The sequence below is a fragment of the Phytophthora infestans genome, genomic scaffold, assembly GCF_000142945.1.
Source record: "Phytophthora infestans T30-4 supercont1.793 genomic scaffold, whole genome shotgun sequence".
Taxonomy (NCBI): Eukaryota; Oomycota; class Peronosporomycetes; order Peronosporales; family Peronosporaceae; genus Phytophthora; species Phytophthora infestans.
Window position 1 is genome coordinate 6,165 of NW_003303011.1, and position 5,183 is coordinate 11,347.

The window sequence follows — 5,183 nt, forward strand, 5'->3', positions numbered from 1 at the left end:
CAATTTAATCCCTTAACGAGGATCAATTGGAGGGCAATGTCTGGTGCCAGCAGCCGCGGTAATTCCAGCTCCAATAGCGTATATTAAAGTTGTTGCAGTTAAAAAGTTGAGAGGGCATGTTAGAAAATTGTTGGGATCTTTGAACAAGGACATGCCCTGGAGTACTGCTGTTTTCACGCGCTTAAAGCGAAGGAATAAAACACCGCCTACATTATTAAAATCTAGTTAGAGCGTGAAATTGTTTGTCCGACCAATTAATGCGTACCCGGGAGGATGGACAGTTGCTGTTTCTCGACTTGTTCTGCGTCCGAACTACGACCGTACAAGTACCACATCATAACAACGAGAGCAGAATCAAGATATTCGCTCTCATTTGATGCCGTTGTGTATAGAATTCGCACAATTGCTTCTAAATCTTGCTTTGAGCACGGGGGAGCAACTCGTTCGTTACCACTTTCTTCTCGATTTGTGCAGTACCTTCCGAGTCCCGATAAAATCTTTTGTAGCTGGGGCTTTACTAACCCGCTCTGTAGCGGGTATTTATCTGCCAGCCAATTTTTTTTACGTTTCCATAATATGCAAGACATGTATTCGTAGCTAAAATTTTGTCCTGAGACCTTGCTAGTGAATATGCATACTTGTCTAGCATAATACGAAGCACTTTACCCGTCTTATCAGCATCGATGAGCTTGTACGCGACTGAAAGTGTCATGCTTTCGGCACCCAGAAACGTGATGAAGGAGTTTAACGCTGTCGTTCGCGCCTTCTTGCTGTTACCAGGGGCCAAGGATGCTATCGACAAGACTGATACGCCGCAATTTTATTCTGTACAGAAACCCTACTGCTGGCTACCGTCAAAAACTTCAGGATATTCTTAGAATATGACTTTATATGAAAGTCAGTACCCGATAGACAATATTATTCAAAGATTCCAACTAAATATGGTCAGAATGGCTGGAAACCTGCTCCTATCCAGATGCTTCTTCCATTGGTGTAAAATGAGCGTTTTGTTAACGAGGATTGGTTGAAATACGGAAAATGGTGTTAGTATGTGGCTGCATAGACAGGTAACGGTTGGAATGTAGTAGACATTATACCATACCGTAAAAATTCCAACCGTCCGACCGGGATTCCAACCGGTACCGGTATAAACGTCTGGAATAAAATCGAACTTAGCCGTGATTCAAAATAAAAAATCCCTGCTCTCTCAGGCCACACAGGCATTCTCCAAACACAATCGCCACCACGACGGCACAGAAGATGGCGCGCGGAGCGCCGGCTGTACTGCGGCGACAAGCCCTCCTTCGACCCCCCGAGCGCACCGCACGGCTGACCAAGAGACGCCGCCTGCCGCTCCCACTCTTGCCGCTTCCCAAGTCCGTTGCTGTGATGTAAAATGACCCGGTAGGGCGGGCGGTATGCTGCCGGAGGTGTATTATCACAGAACGGTGGTACTAGCGGTTTCCCTCGGGCTCTATACTACTCGTAGATATGGTAAGTGTGTTCTAGATCATTAATTGAGACGGTATGTGTCATCTAACTTGTTCTTGTAGCTATGCTGTAATATATTGTGTATGTTTTAGTGCGCGAAATGAATTCAAGTCTATCGGATGTTTACTATCGGTGCTGTGTAGTCCGTAATTGTGGGTGATATTCTTTTGTTTTTATTGTACAGACTAACAACCAAGGCGCTTCAAGCGAATAAATTCTGGTAAGGCAGCAGTTGGAGTAGGGTCAACCACGTCACCGCGCTCAACACGGTCATGGAACTGGGCTAGATGCTCGTCGAGCTTCCCGGCCTCATGAAGCTTACGAAAAGCTTTCAGCGCCGTACCGGATGCAGCTGCTGAGGACCCATTTTCTTTCACGAATGCTAGCGCATTTTCTTGCGCCTTCTCACCCAGGGCCAGCACCTCGCTCTTGAACGCTGGAGACGCTGCATCCAGTGCGAATCCAGTCGGTAAGAAAAGCATCATGTACCCTGCGGTGTGTCTAAACTCGTACAGCGTTGCCTTTTTTACAGATACCGCGGCATATACACGAGGCTCCGCCGTAAACCAAGCGAAACCACGTGGCTGCCAGCCGTTGTGCTCCCTTCTTTTTCGATCGAGCTGCTTTGACTTCAGGCTGTGGTGGTTGTGGAGGTGTTGTTGCGGAAGATGGGTCGATCGTAGTTGCTGCTTGCGTTGTCGTGCTGGCTGTCGAGCGGAGCTGGCCTTCCACTGCTACCAAGCGTTGTTCCAGATGTTTGTTTTGCAGAATGAGCACGTCGATCTGCTTGGTTTGGTGCTGAACCAGCTCCAACAGAGAATCAAGACGATCTTCTCTATCAGGTGGTGCCGGGTTTGGCTCAAGAGGTGGTATGAAGGCACGGCGGACGGTGATACTCCACGCTAGCAGCTCGGATTCGGTGACGGAGCGAGCAGTCATTGCCTCTCGCATCTTCGTGACGTATGGGCTGCGTTCACAGAGGCGCAGCATATCAGGGTAGTTCAAGATAAGTGTGGCGATGGAGGTTGGGATCCTCCAAGTTTGCTTGACGGGATACGGATCCCGGAAACCAAGCCACCTTATTTCCGCGTCGGGGAAGATGCAAGAAGGATGGATCCAACAAAATATCCACGTCACACCAACCGTCCTGGATTGCCAACACGAGCATCACAAAGACTCTCTTCCAAGCGCGGCCAGCATGGCTACGTCGGTTACCACGCTGCTTGTTGAAGTTAGACAACCAAGTCGAACCCTGCAGTTGATTCCAGTCAGGACTTCGGCTACGTCTTCGTCAAGGTTGAGGGCTTCGTCAGCAAAACCCAGAGTGTTCGAGAATATCAGCGCCTGGAGTTTGAGTGCCCGACGAAGGACCGGTGTGTCAAGTGCTGCAAGTGAAGGCAAACGAGCCCCATCCTTAAGTTTCCACCCGCTCAAGACTCGAGATACCCGCTGATCCGCTTGTGTCGTCCCAAGCATATAGCCAAACGCTTTGTTCACACGGTCGAGCTGCCAGCCTCCACGTTCGATGATCCAGTTTTCGGCAACGGTCCCGTCATTTGCGTGCATAGCCCCACCGCGGCGAAACGAGTGAGAAGTGAGGCCAGGGGTGAGCCGGACATTATGAAGCTTGGCATTGTCTCTAGCCCTCACCAGCAGCCTGTTAACGTAGGCTTGGGCCCAAGGCAGTGACGCGGCTGCTGAGTTCGACGATACTGGCATAGAAGTGTGGTCGTCCTCTGTCTCTAGAAGCTCTACGAGGGACAATTCCTCCAGATCTTGAACGCTCGTGGAGCTTCGCTTCTTTTTAAGAAACTGAGGAAACATTCGTTTGCATGGAGAGTTCTGCATCACCAGCGCTACAGCTATAGCGTTGAGAGGGCATGTTAGAAAATTGTTGGGATCTTTGAACAAGGACATGCCCTGGAGTACTGCTGTTTTAACGCGCTTAAAGCGAAGGAATAAAACACCGCCTACATTATTAAAATCTAGTTAGAGCGTGAAATTGTTTGTCAGACCAATTAATGCGTACCCGGAGGATGGACAGTTGCTGTTTCTCGACTTGTTCTGCGTCCGAACTACGACCGTACAAGTACCACATCATAACAACGAGAGCGGAATCAAGATATTCGCTCTCATTTGATGCCGTTGTGTATAGAATTCGCACAATTGCTTCTAAATCTTGCTTTGAGCACGGGGGAGCAACTCGTTCGTTACCACTTTCTTCTCGATTTGTGCAGTACCTTCCGAGTCCCGATAAAATCTTTTGTAGCTGGGGCTTTACTAACCCGCTCTGTAGCGGGTATTTATCTGCCAGCCAATTTTTTTAACGTTTCCATAATATGCAAGACATGTATTCGTAGCTAAAATTTTGTCCTGAGACCTTGCTAGTGAATATGCATACTTGTCTAGCATAATACGAAGCACTTTACCCGTCTTATCAGCATCGATGAGCTTGTGCGCGGCTGAAAGTGTCATGCTTTCGGCACCCAGAAACGTGATGAAGGAGTTTAACGCTGTCGTTCGCGCCTTCTTGCTGTTACCAGGGGCCAAGGATGCTATCGACATGACTGATACGCCGCAATTTTAGTCTGTACAGAAACCCCTACTGCTGGCTACCGTCAGAAACTTCAGGATATTCTTAGAATATGACTTTATGTGAAAGTCAGTATCCGATAGACAATATTACTCAAAGATTCCAACTAAATATGGTCAGAATGGTTGGAAACCTGCTCCCATCCAGATGCTTCTTCCATTGGTGTAGGTTTGTAAACGAGGTTGGTTGAAATACGGAAAATGGTGTTAGTATGTGGCTGCATAGACAGGTAACGGTTGGAATGTAGTGGACATTATACCATACCGTAAAAATTCCAACCGTCCGACCGGGTTTCCAACCGTATAATCGTCTGAAATAAAATCGAACTTAGCCGTGATTCAAAATAAAAAATCCCTGCTCTCTCAGGCCACACAGGCATTCTCCAAACACAATCGCCACCACGACGGCACAGAAGATGGCGCGCGGAACGCCGGCTGTACTGCGGCGACAAGCCCTCCTTCGACCACCTGAGCGCACCGCACGGCTGACCAAGACACGCCGCCTGCAGCTCCCACTCTTGCCGCTTCCCAAGCCCGCTGCTGCGATGTAAAATGACCCGGTAGGGCGGGCGGTATGCTGCCGGAGGTGTATAATCACAGAGCGGTGGTACTTGCGGTTTCCCTCGGGCTCTATACTACTCGTAGATATGGTAAGTGTGTTCTAGATCATTACTTGAGCCGGTATGTGTCATCTAACTTGTTCCTGTAGCTATGCTGTAATATATTGTAAATGTTTTAGTGCGCAAAATGAATTCAAGTCTATAGGATGTTAACTATCGGTGCTGTGTAGTCCGTAATTCTTGGTGATATTCTTTGTTTTTATTCGACAGACTAACAGCCAAGGCGCTTCAAGCGAATAAATTCTGGTAAGACAGCAGTTGGAGTAGGGTCAACCACGTCACCGCGCTCAACACGGTCATAGAACTGGGCTAGATGCGCGTCGAGCTTCCCGGCCTTATGAAGCTTACGAAAAGCTTTCAGCGCCGTACCGGATGCAGCTGCTGAGGACCCATTTTCTTTCAAGAATGCTAGCGCATTTTCTTGCGCCTTCTCACCCAGGGCCAGCACCTCGCTCTTAAACGCTGGAGACGCTGCATCTG

The 5,183-nt window shown here is 48.6% G+C and overlaps 1 non-coding gene across 1 annotated transcript; it reads left to right on the forward strand.

Annotated features, from left to right (window-relative positions):
* Positions 1–6: 6 nt before the first annotated feature.
* Positions 7–106, forward strand: PITG_33512 (the record flags this gene model as incomplete). Its single annotated transcript, XR_009934906.1, has 1 exon — positions 7–106. It is a non-coding gene; the product is annotated as an 18S ribosomal RNA (ribosomal RNA).
* Positions 107–5,183: the final 5,077 nt, after the last annotated feature.